Here is a 20,367-nt window from a genome sequence, read left to right as displayed (position 1 = left end):
ACGGTGTCTGATGCGAACTATACAGTCTATATAGAATTTAAAAAAGTAAGCTTTGCTATTTGATAGAAATCATTCATGGGCATTTTCAAAAGTCATCCATGCATGCTGGAGACCAAATGCTGATACAATAGCATAACTGTAAGGGGGAGAGCACCGTTCCACTCTTTGGCTACACATGGAAACAAAACATTGTATTCTTCCCTGGGCTATTGGACTATCTTAATGTTGACTAGATGTTAATGGCATACTTACTCAATCGGTTGATTTACTGCGTTATCCATGAGGAGTTTGATTCTGGTAATCACACGCAATTTAAAAACCAGCAAGGCAGCATCTCAGCGTCGCTGTAGCCATCGTATGAAAATCCCAGTGTTTCCAAGTCCCCTTAAAACATCAACATATATATATATATATATATATTTTGTTTTAAGATAGAGCGATAAAGACAAACGTTGAAAGAAGAGATGGACGGACTTGTCGCCCACACGCTGGCTCGCTCCGTTATTTTGTCCAAGCGCGTTCAAAATCCACTGAGAGCAGTTCGAATCGATGAGATACGTGCTTGATTGGGTATCCCTTGTTGTAATAATGTACATCAGAAGGAGGGGATGGACTCGTGCTGTGCCTCAGCTGCTCTGAGAGCATGGATCAGCAGCTATTGCCAAACACTTTCTTGGCTGCTAATAGCACTTTTTCCCCTTCTTTGTGTGGCTGATAGCAGCTATTTAAAACGGCAACAGCGAATCAGACGAGTCTTCCTTACTGCAAGATCCCTTCTTCTGTTCAAGTGAGTCAGGCACAAAATCCGAATCATGCGCTCTCCTTGTTTTTGTTGATACAGAATGGAAAGAATAATAGCCTAGTTTTTTTAACGGTAAGATCAAAATGACGCACACATCCCCATCCTTCAGATTTGGGACCATCACAGACACTATCAGCTTTTTCTTTCAAATGTTTCCCTCGCAGTAAAGAAACAACTTACAGATAATTTTCTGTATTATTTAGGGGGAAAGTGGATAAATTGTCCATCTTTTTCAGATCATCTTCAAGATCGAATACAATTGGTCCACTGTCTGCTGCAAAGGTTATGACTGTGGGCGCAAATTCTTTTCTCGAAAACCAGAACACGGTAAGTTTTTTTCTTCTGCCAGATGTGTGTGTCCGTGTCTTTGCCGTGTCGTGGTTTCCCAGTCTCATGCTAGTCAATAGTCAGAAATATCTGACCGGCAGGGGAGTCGCTCGATAGGAACAAGATCTCCTCTCCGTTCGCCAGGGTTGTTGGGGGACGAGAAAGAACAGTCTTTCACTGATTCCGGATGTTTTAGCCTAATCTTGCTGCGTATGCCACTACACCACTGCATGCCGTTAGATCCGCCCAAGCATCTGTCCGTCTAACCATTGGCGCATCCATCAGTGTCACACGCTCTGCACACTCGCACCGACCATACCCCTCTCAGTAGACACAACAGCCTCGGCATAGCGCCTCTTCATTTCTGACACATTCGCTTTGGTCAACAAGCTGGAGGTTTTCAGTGGTCTAATGGTCGACATTCTCATGTCCTAATACAAGAAATCAAAAGGGAATCAATGCAGATTTGATGCAATCGGTAGCTTTTCACTAGCATTGCATTGAGACAGTGGGCTATGTAAAGCTGTGCGCCTCTCTGCCTCTAGTCGTCTGAAGCCTACTGTCAACTCTGGAAAGCCACTGCTACCTGAAAGATTCACTATGTTTTTTTAATGCAAACTATGGATACCATATACACATTTTGTCTCAAATGGACTAAAAACATCGTATCCAAAGTTGTATTTGGTTTGTGTGTAAAGACGCGTAAAAGTGGTGCTTTTTGGGAACGCACCAAAAGGCAAAGCGTAATAAAGCGCTTTACTTGAGATAGGCTGACTGATATCTCCTAATGGTGCTGAGGACTAAATTAGTTGTGGAAGACAACTGGAAAGGATTGTCTGTACATCTGTACAGTGTTCAATAGGCCTATTATGAAATATACTGCTGAGAATGATGCAACATGTTTCCAAGACAATTTTGAAGAATGTGAGATTTTTTTTTTTGCATACAATTTTACAGTAGTACATAGTGCATAGCAATTCGATAACTTGACCGTTCTCTTGGCGTTACTTTACTTTCAGTTCAGTATTCGGTTACATTTCTAATCTACTCTTAATCATTCGCTCCCTCTATTGAAAATAGTGTGCCAATGGCATAAGTAAAGGCTACAATACATGAGCCATAATTAAAATAAAATAAAATGGTATCGTGAAGTAAAATGTAAAGATGTCAATTATGCCCATTTGTTGGTGTGTGTGTGTGTGTGTGTGTGTGTGTGTGTGTGTGTGTGTGTGTGTGTGTGTGTGTGTGTGTGTGTGGCTACGAGTGAGTGACCAGTACAGCATTTCAACTTCAAGATTAACGTCACAAAACGCTATTGTTTTAATTAATATGATTTATCTTGAACATGTTTCTGCTTCATTCGTTGTTTTCAATGCCAAATAGAAATTCGTCATATCCCTCATTCTGTTTGCAGATATATGATTCAGGCCATTATGTTCACAGGTTAGGCCAAACGTGCATGCCATTACAGCTTTGGATAGGTCTACTGAATTAAAAAAAGACCGCAATCATTTTTCCCGCTAAAACAAAAGTTGAAGCTTGTGATTCATCCAGTTGGAGTTAGTTTCCATGTTTAGCAGTGTAGCACATTTAAGCCTATATTTAGATTTGAAGGGATGTGACGAGGCTAACTGCAACTCTTTTCTTCAGATATGGATTCCTTAAAAAGTTGGAATTATAAATGACGTTTATGATTATTTAAACTTAACTTTATATATATTCACTAAACCAGAAGTATAGAAGAAGCATGCCAAAAAATGATTGTTCTTACTGATGTTTGTTCTGTTGTTAGGAGTTTGTTAACTACAACAGTATTTAATGTTTATTATTATTATTAAAAAACATGAAAATATATTTTGGAATTACCCTTTATTTGAAAACTAAGGCTGCGAGCTTTGCTTGGTAGGCTTCTGTGGGACTTTTGTTTATTTCTTCTAGCTAAGGCCTACTCCTTATCCTTAATATTGCAAAAAGTGCAGTCATTCTCTCGACAAGTATCTTACAGTATATTACCCTTTGGTACATGTGTGTGTCTCTCTCTGTGAGTGTGTGAGTGTGTGTGAGTGTGTGTGTGTGTGTGTGTGTGTGTGTGTGTGTGTGTGTGTGTGTGTGTGTGTGTGTGTGTGTGTGTGTGTGTGTGTGCGTGTGTGTGTGTGCGTGTGTGTTTGTGTGTGTTTGTGTTTGTATGTGTGGGACAGAAGACAGACATGGAAAGAGAGAGAGAGATGGGGGGAGAGGGCATATATTTAGCGTCTTGCCCTTTATTGCTCGTTGACATGTAACTTAATCACCACCTCTGTTTGTAACTGTGATAATGATTCGAGTGACCATGGTTTCTGCAGAGGCAAATGCATTTATATTTCTGTTCAGATACTGTTTTCTACTGTGCAATTATCAAGGTAAAGTGTATTTGTATGCACATGCACAACAATAATGGGTCTGTTCATTAAGTCAACTTATGATAACTGTTAGGCTATGAAACTGGTTTTATGCTCGCACATTCTTGTTCATAATAGGCTACAGAAGAAAAAAATCGGACAGCTATAATTATTGGTTTTATAACGCCCACGCATGGCACAGACAGCAAGCTTTTTTGCAGACCTTACCTTGTAACATACTTTATAGACAAAAACACGGGGAAAAATGTCTGTTTAATTTCCAATGTGTTTAATACATTTAGTCAATTTCCATATGCACATATGCTAAGTTAAAAGTGAGATACTTTTCTTGATATATATTTGTGATATTCATTTTTTAACTTTCAACTCCATTTTGTTACTCAGAGCTTGGAGCAACTTCCCTCATAACGCCCCCGCTACTCCAACACCTGTTTTGGATCTTTCTAACTATCGTTAGACCTCCCTTTTCCTTTAGGGACAATAAGACAGAGACTTATCAAAGATTGCATGATGATCAAATCAGTGTTAGAGAATAATCAGAACCCCACCTGGACGTTTCATATGATTTTTGGTAGCCTATCGCATGTTGCCTCTAATGCCAAGTTTTGTTAATGACTATAAATCATTTGGCCTAGTCATTTGTCTTTGGTCAAATCTGGTACTCTTGTAATTGTTACTATTATTGTGTTGGCTAAACGTGGTGCTATTTTATTCCATACCGATCAAACTTGTTTTCTCGTTTTAGTCAACTCGATATATATTTGATGGTTGAAGACTTCGGTGGTGCTATAGAATAGGCTAGCCCCCCAAAAGTAATTCATCAAAAGTTACTTCTCTGAGTCCGTCTAATTCACTATGCTGTTTCTACTGCTTGAATAATTATTTTTGGGGTGGCACCGTGTGTATCCACTGTGCGCATCACTTTTTTTCCACACATACCTGGGCTTTACCATTATAATGTAACCCCGTTGTCAATTTTTGTTTCAAAAACACTGAAATTTTATACATTTTCATTTGTTTTTGTAATTTTTTATAATCCATCTATCAATCAATCAAGCAACATGTTAATGTAATTATTAAGCCCTTTTTACATCAGCAGATGTCACAAAGTGCTTATACAGAACCCAGCCTAAAATCCCAAAGAACAAGCAATGCAACTACATTGATCAAATAGAATATTGTTCATTAATTTTTAATTCCATTCGTTGCACTACATTTGGTAAATATATCTAGCCCACATTGGATATTGGGAATTTCAGTAGACCTACGATATGTCCATAGACCAAACTAACTTATTTGACCAATGTACCCTGTAAGGGCAGGACAACGTTACCAACATGATACCCGTATGGTTATTTACTACATTCACCGCACCAACTGTGTTGTAGGACCTCTCGAGTTTACGCAGCCGAGCAAGTGGCAAATAATTAGCTACAGCGGTATTTGGAGCACACAGAGAGAGGTGGACCATCACTTTCACAAACTCACCAGAGGCTTACATAAAACCCATTATAACCTGCAGTTTGAGATAACATATTTTACGCATAAAGGTTTATAATTGCCGCTACTGTGACCTTAGCTCCCCCGGGAATATTTGCAATAGACTCCCGCTGTGGCGTCGGAGTCAGCTGCGCAGTACCAGGGTCGGGTAGGTCATATGATAGCAGTGCTGCGGGACCCATGGAGGCGCGCATCACACAGTTGCAAAACCTACTCTTGGTTCTGGGGTCGAGGATGGGCTTTCAGCCATGTGTATACTTTTCTTCCTCCTAAAAACGGATATTTGGGAAATAAAGAGAACTGGAGCATGAACAGATAAGAATGGGATTTGTAAATAGTGTTTTTATATATCTCTGAGCCCGTGCACCATCAGGGATTTTATAGTGATCACATTGGCGAAGTGAGTGCGCTCGCCTGATCCATTCAGCTTCACGGCACACTTGTTCCTAGTAGACTGTATAAAATTCGCAAGGAAGGGATTGGCTAAAGCCTCCTAGAATAAGAGTCGAAGTATTTGGTGTCTATAGTGGAAACAAGAGGCTTCTGGCAAAGGAAATTCTAATGTGTGGAAAGAGGACTTTAAACCTATTGGTATTTCTGAGATCAGTAATATAAATATATATATATATACGGATTTGTATTTATTTATTAAGTTCTACCTCCCCCTTCCCAATGCATCCAGGCTGCATACTCCTCAGGTCAAAGTTCATGAATCTACCTTTTTTCTTTAGAAGAAGAGAAGGTGATTTGCCAGCGACCATTTTCCATGTTCAGAGGTAAAATATGAAATAACATATGAAATTATTTTTATCACAATTTATTTAAATAAAATGATTTATCACAGTTTTTCACAGCTGTTAGTATAATTGGCCAACTCCAATTTAGGGCAGAGTTATCATCCAAACCAACTCAAAAGTCAGTCAAAGTCATCTCAACAAGACATATCCTGCACTTTGACTCTGAAAACACAGAGATGGAATGTTATAGGTAGTGGATGCAGGTATTTTCTTCTGTCTCCCAGTGTCCTCCCTCCTTTCCATAGCTCGGGTGTGCTGTGCGAGCTTGCAGGGTTGAGAGGGCAAGTGCTGACCAGCCCTCTTTCTCTGTCTGTTACTAGGTCACCAAGCCTCCCCCTCCAAACCTCCCGGCCGCTAGCCACCAGGGAGAGGGTAATTTAAGCCCTCCTTGATGTACCCTATTCATCACTGTCCCAGAGACCCGCTTCAAAATTAAAGTCTGATCTACAAAGTTAAACCAAAATGAGATAAATAAAAAAAATGGCAGAGGTCAAAGAGGGTTGGACAAGTCAGAATACAAGGTGGTGTTTTGCTGTGCTTGATTTATGTTTTTTGGGGGGAATGGTGAGAAATGAATACATTAATAACCCATTGGATCAAGTGAGCCTGTGTCACAGCCAGACCTAATAACACTGCTGTTGTTTCAGCAGTTTAGTTGTTGATCCGGTCTGCAATACAGGAAATAGACCTAGGTTCCTCCCCAATGAGGTGGAGAGCAGTGTTGCCTAGTATACAATGTTGTTGTGTCAGTATTGTTCCATCGGAGACGTTGCAGGATGCTCTCATTTTATTCAAGCACATCTATTGAGTTGAACGACGCGGCAGATCATGCATTGCCTTTTCTCAGCGTAATGTGTTGCTGAAACTTTCATGGTTTGTTTTTTGGGGTTTGGGTCAATTTTATTCCAATTCAGTCAATTCAAATAGTAAACTGACGTTTTCCATTTTCCTTAACATGTTTCAATGACAAAGATTTGGAATTGGAATTTCAGTTTATTCCAGATTTGACTGAAATTGAATAGACTTGACCCCAGCCTATTAATACATTTAATGTGTTGGCTAACTTCTAATTCATTTTCACTGGATGAAGATATTGCCGCTTGTTAATATGTGTTTAAACAAATATGCTTGTTTGAAAATCAAACATAAGAAGTAAAACTATGTCAAGTTGACTGAGTTGTGCGTTTTGGATAAGCCATGTGACATGGAGTACTGCTGTGAGTCAATCCTTCCTTATGGTGAGTAAAGACAGAGAGAGCGAGCAAGAGAGAGAGTGATAGAGGGAGGGAGGGATGGAGTGAGAAATAGACAGAGGGACAAATTGGGAGTGCAATAGGTAGAAAGGAAGACAGAGAGGGAGGAAGGGATGGAGGGAGGGAGAGTGAGGGATGGAGGAAGATAAGGAGAGAGATAGAAAGAGGAGAGGGTGTGTGTGTGTGGCCTACTCCTTATCCTTAATATTGCAAAAAGTGCAGTCATTCTCTCGACAAGTATCTTACAGTATATTACCCTTTGGTACATGTGTGTGTCTCTCTCTGTGAGTGTGTGAGTGTGTGTGTGTGTGTGTGTGTGTGTGTGTGTGTGTGTGTGTGTGTGTGTGTGTGTGTGTGTGTGTGCGTGTGCATATGTGAGTGCATGCGTGCATGCAGTGTGTCTGTGCATGCTTCTATGTATGCAGCGTGTGCATGTGCCTGTGTGTTTTGGTACAGTATGTCTGGGTGGGTGTGTGTGTGTGTAGGTCCTGATCCTAGGCGGTGTATGGTAAACAGGAACGCTTTCTGTGGCAGGAGGAATTTCCCCCAGCAGCCCCCTATATCAGTAATAGTGCCGGTAATGAGCTGCAGCTGTCAGTGTGGTTTCCTCTCCTCGTCTGTGATTCATGTTCCAGCTCTCCAAGATCTACAACTGGAACAAATGTTTACCCCCAATGAGAACCAGACAAACAGGGAACCAAGCACAAATAAAAAAAGGGAAATACTGGCCATTTTTGTTTTGTTTTCCTAATCCAAGCCACCCCTGACGTGCACACCTTACAGCAAACCCACTTAGAACAGATAAGGATGCAAAATGACAGATCGTCTTCTCCAGCATTTAGGAAGTGCCCGCATTTCTCATGTCTCTGTATATTTAGAGTTAAATGGGGTTGACCACTGAATTATCATGTCCTGTCAGTAACACTACGCTGTTATATCCATTTCTCTGATAATGCCACAGATAGAGACACAACATATAGATGTTAATGATGTTAGACTGCTGGAATAAGGCTTTGAGCTGCATGCTGGGGCTGCAGGTAGCCCAGCGGTTAAGAGCGTTCGACCAGTAACTGAAAGGTTGCTGTTAAAGAAATCCCCGAGATGACTAGGTGAAAAATCTGCCGGTGTGCCCTTGAGCAAGGCACTTAACCCAAATTGCTCCCATAAGTCACGCTGGATAGGAGTGTCTGTTTAAATGTACAAAAAAAATGAAGAAGAGATGAGATCACCTAGTTAAAGCCCACGCTATCAGTCTGCAGTGATGTCACCAGCAGGGAACTGAATCACAGGCCGAGCCAGACACACATGGTCAAGTCATTAGGAGGGTTTTCCTACAGTAAAGTACTGTACAGGCTCTGCTTTCACTGTAGTGTGTGGTCTTTGCTAGGCAGTGACTTACACCAATACTGAAATACTACAGTTTGCCTTTAAACAGACTCCTACTGTAAAATGGCAGATTGTAATGTTATGCCACCAACATATTTGTTGGACTTTTTGAGGGTGTGTAGTATTATTTATAGAAACAGAAACTGTTTTTGAAGTTCTTTTCTGAATTGGAGTCCATCTATTGTGAAACCAAATAGGCATCCCAGGTAGCACATAATGTTCTGAAAAGCACATGTTGCTCATGATCTTGTTGAGCGTGTGCCTGTCCTATGTTTTTTTTTTTTTTGCACACAAACTTCCCACAACTTTCTGGGAATGGTGCAGTATAGTTGCTTTGCTTTGGAACGTTCTCAGCGCATGTTTAAAAAAAACGTTCAAGGAACAAAATTGTCTAGCTTGGTGACAACAGCACGTTAAATTTAACATTCAAAAAGAACCTTCACATTGTGCTTGAGCACATGCTATCCCAGCTAGCATATTTGGCTCCTTAGAAGTTGTGGGAACACATGTTTTTTGTTACACATTGGTTGTGGGAACGAAAGCCATATGTTTCCTGACCGGTAAAACTGAACGTTATTGAAACATTCTGAGAACGGAAGTGAACATTTTGTCTGTTCTGGGTACATTTATTTTCAGGTTGCAGGGAGTGTTTTTTTTTTTTAACATACAGTAGCTTCTGCTCAGTGCTCCCACTGCTCCACTGCCACTTCCCCCTCATTGACATGGAGGGGGGTAACTTCATGTTGGACACTAAAGATACCGTCAACATTTTTCGAACTATGCATTCCATGCCTCAAGCACGACTTCATGTTGTAGCCTACACAAAAGACACGATGGGCATGTTCACACACACTTTGTTGTCTGTTGCAACGGTATGTGTAGGCAAAGCATACCAAACACAAGCAAGACTCATACAGGCAGTCAACATAGAGGTGGAACAGCTAGGTAGCCTACTCGTGCGGTACTTGCATGATCATTGAGTCGTTCAAACGCAGACAGGTTTTTGCCCAATGCAAAACTCAAGTGGGGGGATACATTCTTTTTTCAAGAACTCTGGCTCGTGGCTACGATATGGCAGAAAGTATAAAGATTAGGCTAAATCATCACACAAAACACTGATTGTTTTTGCTCCAATGCAATGCGTAGGGACTGCATCCTGCTTGAGCAACTGCAATATCCGTTACAACAGACAGAGGTTGTATAACCTGCAATAAATATTTTTGGGAGGGAAGGGGCGAGACGGGGTGAAAACTCCATATTCGTAGCTACAGCCTTTTAAGTATACAACATAAACTCAGCAAAAAAAGAAACGTCCCCTTTTCAGGACCCTGTCTTTCAAAGATAATTTGTAAAAATCCCCAAAACGTCACAGATTTTCATTTTAAAGGGTTTAATAAACACTGTTTCCCATGCTTGTTCAATGAACCATAAACAATTAATGAACATGCACCTGTGGAACGGTTGTTAAGACACTAACAACTTACAGACGGTAGGCAATTAAGGTCACAGTTTTGAAAACTAAGTCACTAAAGAGGCCTTTCTACTGACTCTAAAAAACACCAAAAGAAAGATGCCCAGGGTCCCTGCTCATCTGTGTGAACGCACCTTAGGCATGGTGCAAGGAGGCATGAGGACTGCATATCAATAAATTGCAATGTCCGTACTGTGAGATGCCTAAGACAGAGCTACAGGGAGACAGGACGGACAGCTGATCGTCCTCGCAGTGGCAGACCACGTGTAACAACACCTGCACAGGATTGGTATGTCCGAACATCACACCTGCGGGACAGGTACAGGACGGCAACAACAGCGGCCCGAGTTACACCAGGGACGCACAATCCCTCCATCAGTGCTCAGACTGTCCGCAATAGGCTGAGAGAGGCTGGACTGAGGGCTTGTAGGCCTGTTATAAGGCAGGTCCTCACCAGATATCATCATCGCCAATGGCACAAACCCACCGTCGCTGGACCAGACAGGACTGGCAAAATGTGCTCTTCACTGATGAGTCGCGGTTTTGTCTCACCAGGGGTGATGGTCATATTCGCGTTTATCATCGAAGGAATGAACGTTACACCAAGGCCTGTACTCTGGAGCGGGATCAATTTATTTGGAGGTGGAGGGTCCGTCATGGTCTGGGGCAGTGTGTCACAGCATCATCAGACTGAGCTTGTTGTCATTGCAGGCAATCTCAACGCTGGGCTTTACAGAGAAGACATCCTCCTCCCTCATGTGGTACCCTTCCTGCAGGCTCATCCTGACATGACCCTCCAGCATGACAATGCCACAAGCCATACTGCTCGTTCTGTGCGTGATTTCCTGCAAGACAGGAATGTCAGTGTTCTGCCATGGCCAGCGAAGAGCCCGGATCTCAATCCCATTGAGCACGTCTGGGATCTGTTGGATCGGAGGGTGAGGGCTAGGGCCTTTCCCTTCAGAAATGTCCGGGAACTTGCAGGTGCCTTGGTGGAAGAGTGGGGTAACATCTCATAGCAAGAACGGGCAAATCTGGTGCAGTCCATGAGGAGGAGATGCACTGCAGTACTTAATGCAGCTGGTGGCCACACCAGCTACTGACTGTTACTTTTGATTTTGACCACCCCTTTGTACAGGGACACATTATTCAATTTCTGTTAGTCACATGTCTGTGGTACTTGTTCAGTTCATGTCTCAGTTGTTGAATCTTGTTATGTTCATACAAATATTTCCACATGTTAAGTTTGCTGAAAATCAACGCAGTTGACAGTGAGAGGACATTTCTTTTTTTGCTGAGTTTAGAATGTTCTCTGAACGTTACTAATGTTTTCTTGTGGTTTTTATGGAAAGTTTTCTTTACGTCCTGAGAACGGAATGTATGTTTTTATATAACATTCTCAGAAAGTTCTCTGAACGTTACTAAAGTTTTCTTGTGGTTTTTGTGGAAAGTTTTCTGAAAGATCTTGGAACAATTTGATAACATGACTTTAAATAGAACCATGAGAAAACCCTATGCTTAATTTTAGCCAGATTCTGCCAGAACAGGATCCGGCACCTCTCCGTTTTGGTCAGTTTTTTTTTCATGAACCTATTTTGTTGGATCCAGTACCACTCATGGCATGACAAATAATTTCCACCTTTTGTAATGTCAAAAATATAATAAAAGCGATCAAAGTTCATTAGATTAGCCTTTTCCTTAATTCTCCAACCCCCACAAAAAAAACTATATGAAAATGATATTTTCAGCCCAGGCCTAATCTTCTGAGAGTTGATTTGGTTCGGGTTTATGGTTTGCCCAACATTGTAAACTATGTTTGAGACCAACGCGTGGCCTTGGCTGCGTGAGAAGCACTCCAGTATGTCTCACATAACTAGAATGAGATTCACTTTCTATGATCTCTCTCCCTCTCTGCTCTGATAGACATGAACCTGCAACTCTCATCTCTCCAGCATTGCACTTTATCATTTCTTTCTTATAGAATCATAGCCGTGCAAAGGGTTCTGAAGGAAATGCAGCATCCCTGATAAATTGAAATACATTTGCTAAAGTTATAGAATTACTGCTCTCTGTTCAGAAATAAATGAAATCATTCAGAATAGCCTACTACCTCATGAGAAGGCCTATCATTTAGCCACATAGGATCAATAGCTTCTTTTTTTTAAAATTGCCTAGCTGTGGTTTGTAGCCCAATAACAAGAAATAGCCTACATCTGGCACAAATCTGGCAGTGAAAAAACAGCATGCATACAAAACAGGTCTTTCGCAATATTTCAAAATACAAATGAGGGAAAACACAAGTCGGAAAAGCAAATGGCTCCTGCTGAAAAGAGAAGACTGTGCTGTAGGTTACTAAAATATTTGATCAACTTCCAAATATTGTTTTAGGAAAGAGAGAGAGAGAGAGAGATGGGCTTTTGGCATGAGCATCACCAGCGACTGAGCTGCGCATCATTGGGTGAGTCAGTGGAACTGGAAAGCATGTTTAGGTCTATGACTTCCTCCTCATATTGTAGCCTACATTGTGGGTCTCCACACACCTAGGTCTAGGCTACTGATGGATTCAAGACAAGGTCCTTTTCATTGATAAGCAGATTCTCAGTTTGTCAGTGTCAAAGTAGCCTGTGTGGTAAAATAAAATAAAAAATGTGCGGTATTAAAAAAGATTCAGGCAAAGTCACCATTCATGTAGGGGCGGCAGGTTCCCTAGTGGTTAGAGCATTGGGCCAGTAACCGTAAGGTTGTTAGATCGGATCGCTGAGCTGATGAAATAAAAATCTGTTGTTCTTCCCCTGAACAAGGCAGTTAACCCACTGTAGGCCGTCATTATAAATACGTTTTTTTTTTAACTGACTTGCCTAGTTAAATGAAAGTTATATGTAAAATAAAATGTGGAATTGCATTTTCCTATGCCCTAGGCTACTAAAAATGTTTCCCAACTTCGGTAAGTGCCTCCACTCTACTGCTCTATTCCACTATGCAAATGCGATGATATGCATGCAATGCTTTGTTATAAAGGTGATTTTGTTTTCTCATGCGTTCTGGTACCTCAGAACTCTCAGTCACTTTTGGTCCCCGCACCTCCCGATTTACAAATTAGGCACCTCCCGATTTACAAATTAGGCACCTCCCGATTGACAAATTAGGCACCTCCCGATTGACAAATTAGGCACCTCCCGATTTACAAATTAGGCACCTCCCGATTTACAAATTAGGCACCTCCCGATTTACAAATTAGGCACCTCCCGATTTACAAATTAGGCACCTCCCGATTTACAAATTAAGCACCTCCCGATTTACAAATTAGGCACCTCCCGATTTACAAATTAGGCACCTCCCGATTTACAAATTAGGCACCTCCCGATTTACAAATTAGGCACCTCCCGAACAAATTAGGCACCTCCCGATTTACAAATTAGGCACCTCCCGATTTACAAATTAACCTCCCGATTAGGCACCTCCCGATTTACAAATTAGGCACCTCCCGATTTACAAATTAGGCACCTCCCGATTTACAAATTAAGCACCTCCCGATTTACAAATTAGGCACCTCCCGATTTACAAATTAGGCACCTCCCGAAAAATTAGGCACACCTCCCGATTTACAAATTAGGCACCTCCCGATTTACAAACCTCCCGATTAAAATTAGGCACCTCCCGATTTACAAATTAATTTACAAATTAGGCACCTCCCGATTTACAAATTAGGCACCTCCCGATTTACAAATTAAGCACCTCCCGATTTACAAATTAAGCACCTCCCGATTTACAAATTAAGCACAGAGGAAACATGAAGGAAAGGTTATGCTGAAGTACTGAAATTCCCACAGAAGAACTTTGTTTCTCAATGTTCTTTGAACTATTTGACAATGTTGCCAATGTCAAACAAGTTGGAGAACGTACCTAGAACATCACCAACATTTAAATGAAAAGTAACCATTTTTGAACTTTTAGGGAACGTTCTGTGAAAACGTAATGAAATACCACTTTCCTTAGATGTTCCAAAGCCAAGCATTCCCAGAAAGTTGTGTGAAGGTTGTATGCAAAATAACCATCGGACAACCACGCTCTCACCGAGCTGTAAGGAACATATGGTTTCTCAGAATGGTATGTGCCAGCAAGACAGTGAGATTTTTATGCAAGCCATTGTTCAAATGGTGAAGATAGCTTAGTCAGATCAGGCTATTGTGTTTGTGTGTGTGTGGGGGGGGGGGGGGTGGGGGGGGGTCACTTGTGATTCATTCATAGGACTCACTTTTATCTCCATCTCAGATCCACTTCCATGTGTTTCCCCCTCAGAGCCTGTGGAACTGTGACTCAGAAGACGATGATGTGCCGTTCCGTGCCATGTATCCTCCCCGTTGCATTAATCATGCGTTTTAATTAGTGCGGCCCAGCTTTATTAATTACGACTGATGTCTCGCTGATACAGTCTCCCACCATCGCCCCGCCCTCCTCATTTCACACACAAACTCAAGTCATCTAGACCTTAACCCTGCCTCAGACTACACTGAGATGTCTCAAGTAAGAAGCTAGAGACACAAAGAGAGAGAAAGAACAGGGAACAAATAGAGAGAGGGAAGGAAAGAGATAGAGAACAGAGGTGGAGAACGGAGAGAGGGAGAGAGAGAGAACAGAGAGAGAGAACAGAGAACAGAGAACAGATAGACGGCGGGAGAGAGAGAACAGAGAGAGCGAGAGAGAGCAGAGCGAGAGAGAGCAGAGAGAGAGAGAACAGAGAGAGAGAGAACAGAGAGAGGGAAGGATAGAAAGAGAACATCGATTTCGGAAATTACTGGCCCTGAGGTAGGGAAAGACACATCATTAAAGGGAAATAAGGGGAGGAAGAATGAGGGAGAAGTGAGAGAAGAAAGGAAGGGCCATAAAACAGAGAGAAAAAGGGAGCAGAAAAAAAGAAAGCGGTTAGAAAGCGGTTAGAGAGAGAGAGAGAGAGAGAGAGAGAGAGAGAGAGAGAGAGAGAGAGAGAGAGAGAGAGAGAGAGAGAGAGCATGAAGCAGCCACACGCATCCCTTTCATGTTGGCCTCAGAACAAGCCGCCTGCCTGTGGGATGAGCCAGTCCAGTTGTGAGACGCTTTCTCAGACTAAAGGCTGCGGATACAAATCACGAGTTTCCCTCTCGTCACATCAGCCGTGTGAGAGCCACTTCACCGCACCGGTGTTTATCTTGCGCTGACATTCTCTGCGTCGTTATTCCCCCACCACTCCTGAGTAGGATCCTTCTCGCTAAATAGACAGTGAGATGGATGAACTTAATGGTCGAGAGGAGGAGGGGGAGAACAAACCATCTCCCACTGTGACATTCCCTATATCCTCCAACGTTAGGAGGGGAACGATATGACCAGGGCCATTTGATTTCATGCATATACCCAACCCTCATTTAGCTACAGTGGGGAGTGGAGGGAGGGGAGCAAACCACCCTCAGCCCCTCCTATCCTATCCTTCCTAACCCCTGAAGACTGGAGGCAGACCCATCTGAAGGAAGACTCGGTCCGTGTAGGACGCGTTAATGTTAACGTTGCGTGGAGGAATCTGTCTGTGGATCAACCTCCCAGCACATGGCATCCTGGTGACCCCATGCAGACTGAAACAAACTGTCGCAGTTGTGCGCGTGTGTGTGTGTGTATGTGCGTGTGTGGGTCAGCTGTGTGTGTGGGGGTAAATGTGTGCCCCTAGGCTTCCACGGTCTCCTTTACAAGCCACTGATTAGTCGCCCCTCGGCACAGGAGAGACGCTATCCAAGCTGACACTGTGTACTGGGTTCTTTATGCTTTCTGCCTGTCTGAATTACCGTTGCTACACACAGGCCTACACATCCAAAGAATCTGCTTAAGCCCATCCTACCAAAAGCAGTAAGAGCATAAGGAAGCATCATGACAGAGGTCATATGTTTAAACGGGTTTTATCTTAGCCCCAGGATATGTTAGGTTTTTGTCATTTTCTCGGTGTTTATCTCGCACCTCAAGCGGCGTTATTCCATTTCATTTTTTTTGTCGTGAGAGATTATCATGAAAATGGGATTGACGTTTAGGTGTCGCATCATCACTGACCGGCAGCAGCACCTATAGAAAGGCTCAGACGTTCAGCATCGGTAGGTCTACATGTTTTCTGAAGGGTTTCCTGTTGAAATACCATCTCCCAGTGAGAGGATCAAGTGCTCAGCTTCAGTCTCAACGCTGACTCACTCCATCTCCTCTTTTGTGGCTATGGGGATTTGGGAAGTGCTATTCCTTTAGCTGTCTACGGATGACCACAGATGCTCTGACCCAAGCCAGCGACTCACAGCTAAATCCACACTTTCAGTGGTTGGGATCACCATCATTATCTGCCAGTGGACAGGTGCACATGAGCGCAGTTCTGATGACCACCATCTCTGAAGGGGAAACACAGGGGTCGTAGGTCAAATGCACATGCTGGGGATCACTGAGCAGGCCAGGGTCACCCTCTCTTCCCACATCCTCCCTTTCTCCCACCCTCTGGTGGTGCTCAAGAGAGCGTGGTTAGAAATACACATCATTACCCCCCACATACATCTGAGGTGCCGTCCCTTTCTCTCACCCTCTGTTCCACTCATCCTCCTTTCTCTCACCCTCTGTTCCCTTTTCCTCCCTTTCTCTCACCCTCTGTTCTACTCATCCTCCTTTCTCTCACCCTCTCTTCCCTCATCCTCCCTTTCTCTCACCCTCTGTTCCACTAATCCTCCCTTTCTCTCACCCTCTGTTCCCTCATCCTCCCTTTCTCTCACCCTCTTCACTCATCCTCCTTACTCTCACCCTCTCTTCCCTCATCCTCCCTTTCTCTCACCCTCTGTTCCACTCATCCTCCCTTTCTCTCACCCTCTGTTCCCCACGCCCTCCCTTTCCCTCACCCTCTGTTCCCTTATCCTCCCTTTCTCTCACCCTCTGTTCCCCTCGTCCTCCCTTTCCCTCACCCTCTGTTCCCTTAGCCTCCCTTTCTCTCACCCTCTGTTCCCTTAGCCTCCCTTTCTCTCACCCTCTGTTCCCTTAGCCTCCCTTTCCCTCACCCTCTGTTCCCTTAGCCTCCCTTTCTCTCACCCTCTGTTCCCTTAGCCTCCCTTTCTCTCACCCTCTGTTCCCTTATCCTCCCATTCTCTCACCCTCTGTTCCCCTCATCCTCCCTTTCTCTCCCCTCTGTTCCCTTCATCCTCCCCTTCTCTCACCCTCTGTTCCCCTCATCCTCCCCTTCTCTCCCCCTCTGTTCCCCTCATCCTCCCTTTCTCTCCCCCTCTGTTCCCTTCATCCTCCCCTTCTCTCACCCTCTGTTCCCCTCATCCACCCCTTCTCTCCCCCTCTGTTCCCCTCATCCTCCCCTTCTCTCCCCCTCTGTTCCCCTCATCCTCCCCTTCTCTCCCCCTCTGTTCCCCTCATCCTCCCCTTCTCTCCCCCTCTGTTCCCCTCATCCTCCCTTTCTCTCCCCCTGTCTTCACCTCACCTTCTCAGCAGAGCTAGGTGGTGTGAACTGCTGCCCTTGTCTGTAATACACTGGGACTGCCAGCCCTCTCACCTGTCTCACCAACCCCCCCACCCCTCTCACCACCCCATCTGCTTCCAACACACACTCTCAACCTCAAGTGGCTGTGTTTGCTGCAGTGTGTGCGTGTGCGCGTGCATGTGCCAGAGAGTGTGTTGACTGGAGCGGGAGGGCCCTCTGACTTCAGAACCTCAGGCCATCTGAAGTGTCACAGCAGAACCGTGTCCTATTGTTTTGGAGTGCCTTTTCCAACCAAGCGTCTTGTAAAACGTCAGTGAAACCGTGTGTCTCCGGCACAAATTAATGTAATACATAAAACACCCTCGCCTCCGCTTGGGTCGGGGCCAATGTTTTCAGGGGAGAAAAAAGCACTTAGCAGTGAAGTTGCTTTGCGTATTATCTTCTGATGAAGTCGTTACTCAGAAGCGAATAAAAGGAAAGGAGGGGGAAAAGGGTTGTAATTTTAGAGCTTAGCGGAGATGGATTTATCTCAGGTGATGTCTGCATTTCCACTTTCCAAATGTGTCTTGTTGTGCCTTCCACATAACAGCATTTTCATCGTCATTTCCAAACTCCTACTGTGTGTTTTGTATCAAGAGTTTTTCTCGTATTTAAGATATGACGCGTTTGGTCTATCAGTGAGAAGGTTTGTCGCGTCCGTGTGATGGCCCGTAATATCCCCTCCAATGTTCAGTTCTAAAGGGGGTCATTATATAGAGCTCAGTGCCTCATATTCATCTGAAACTATGATCTCCCTCGTCCACATTCTATATCCATTAAACAGTACACTTTTAACCACCCTCTGGATGGGTTCTAGTAGCCTAATGTGTAATTACTATGCTGAGTTGAGTTGAGGGCGTTCCGGCGCTGTGTAAAAACACTGAACTGCTTTCATGGTGCCAATCTTAGCTCCCGCTCCATTGGATCACAAACCTCTCTTAGCTGGTGCCATGGTTACCAACATTAAATGGACGCTATAATCATATCATTAACTCACCATTGTGACCTTTTTTTTTGTCTCTATTTGAAAGTAGATGAGATCAGAACAGCATTGAACATACGCTGGTGAAAATGCTCTGCTCAGGCCCAAAACATTTCTCTCCATTTTTTGTTGGGAAACTCTCCCGTCTTTTTGGATTCCACAATGTATGTCATTGTAGAACATGGTGCTGTTTCAATTGTTATATTTGACAAGTGCCAAAACGAAAGGTGCTAAGCCATGTTTCTGTGGATGTATTCACAGCTCTGATGGAAGCTAACACAAGGCCCAGATAGAGGACCGAGGACAAAGGTGCCTGGTCCTCTCAGGATATAAGCTCAAGCATCATCACAACAATCAGATTTTTTCTCTCTCTCTCTCTTTCTGCAGGTCCAATGGTCAGGGGAGGTCACTCTCTCTGTGTGCCAGTAACAGACACAGACGGTTAACAACCGGGCACAGCATCAAAGAGCCAAGGTATGTCCCCACACACACACACACACACACACACACACACATTCAGGCGCACGCACACACGCACACACACACACACACACACACACACACACACACAGCCCACTCTACGTCTCCTCAGCTCTCTGTCTCCCTCTAACTGAGTGAACGCATCACTCTGTGCTAAGTGGAAGTCTCACTCACCTCTCATCCTCTAACGATGTCATCCTTCCCTCCGCAACTCACACATCACACATCAGTTAGTTATTTTGGGTGGGGGGGCCGAGGGAGGGGCGCTGACAGTGAGGGAGGAAGTACACAGGAAGTACATTAGTTATCAGTCTCTGTCGTCTCCACCTTTTCAGAACCCATCAGTATTAAACTGCTCTGGAAGCAGCCCCTCTCTTTTTCCCTCTTAAAAGTCTCCCGCGCGCCACTTTAAACCAGGCCTCAGATCTAAATGACACTTCGCACTACACATGCATGAAGACAAGTGAATTAAATATTGAAATAAAAGACAGCAACAAAAAAAAAAGAAAAGAAAAGAGGACAGGAAAAAGAGGAAGAAAGTCATTGTTCCTGTGGCAGGTCAAAAGGGATTTATTGGCAAGAGGAGGAGTTTAGTAAGGGTCACAGGAATTAGTCTTTCACTTAAAACATGGTCACATGATCTTGTAAGAGTAGGTCGTCTATGATCAAGCAGAATAATCATCACATTCAGCTGGTCCAAAAAGGTACAATGGATTCTAATTTGCAGGACATCAGTGAACTCTTTTTATAGAGAACAATAAACAAATATCTTCCTAAATTTCATTTTTGTTCATGATTTTAAATGGCCTAATATACGCATCCAATGTGCTGTGTGTCCCTCCAGCGTCTCCGTACATCTAGGGGGTTGAAGCGGGATAAAACAGGAGCAGTGTGGGGGCACGACGACACACAGCGGGGGGGGTTGTCTGCATGCTTTGCCATAATTCGGGACCTCAGTGACCACACTAATTATTTTTCTAGTCAGCCGTGTGTGCAGAACCTGCCTGCTAGTTGTGCGAATGCTTATTTAAGCTGTGTAACTGACGTCCATATGGTTTTCATCATCATAAAGAAATGTTTTGAGGGGGTTTATGTTTGTAAAGGGGGTTATGTTTTTAAAGGGGGTTTAAAGGCAGAAGCAGAAACTTGTCTGTCAGAGCCAGGGTTTGACTAGCCTTCCGGGGGTTTATGTGTGTAACATTCTGAATATTAAATATGCAATTGAAATGTGAAGTAGAGTATAACTGTAATGCATTTTTCTTGTTGCATCTAAAAATGACAATAAATGACCATTTGACATATCCTGTCTAATGTTGTCATTGCAGTTCCTGAATGATTGTGGGTTATAGCATGCAGTGGTTTTCTACCTATTATTTTCAGTATGTGTCAACTATATGTGTTCTAACTTGCCTTGGTTCATTCTCTCATCATGAGGTATCTACAGTAAAAGGCAATAAACA

The 20,367-nt window shown here is 43.4% G+C and overlaps 1 protein-coding gene and 1 long non-coding RNA gene across 3 annotated transcripts in view; one reads left to right on the top strand and one right to left on the bottom strand.

Annotated features, from left to right (window-relative positions):
* Nucleotides 1-384, bottom strand: part of tshz3b (teashirt zinc finger homeobox 3b) — a 34,563-nt gene extending 34,179 nt beyond the window's left edge. The window contains exon 1 of one of the 2 annotated variants that reach the window (XM_042320920.1): nucleotides 253-384. The gene's annotated coding sequence lies outside the window, so the exon portion shown is untranslated. The remainder of the gene's footprint in view (nucleotides 1-252) is intronic. The other variant, XM_042320921.1, reaches the window with a different exon arrangement.
* Nucleotides 385-781: 397 nt separating this feature from the next.
* Nucleotides 782-19,799, top strand: LOC121846376. Its single transcript, XR_006083270.1, has 3 exons — nucleotides 782-874; nucleotides 1,039-1,129; nucleotides 18,815-19,799. It is a non-coding gene; the product is annotated as an uncharacterized LOC121846376 (long non-coding RNA).
* The last annotated feature ends 568 nt before the right edge of the window (nucleotides 19,800-20,367 follow it).

Source organism: Oncorhynchus tshawytscha, linkage group LG04 (genome assembly GCF_018296145.1).
Source record: "Oncorhynchus tshawytscha isolate Ot180627B linkage group LG04, Otsh_v2.0, whole genome shotgun sequence".
Lineage (NCBI taxonomy): Eukaryota > Metazoa > Chordata > Actinopteri > Salmoniformes > Salmonidae > Oncorhynchus > Oncorhynchus tshawytscha.
Note: the sequence above shows the minus strand (reverse complement) of the source record. Positions and strands in the feature narration are given on the sequence as shown.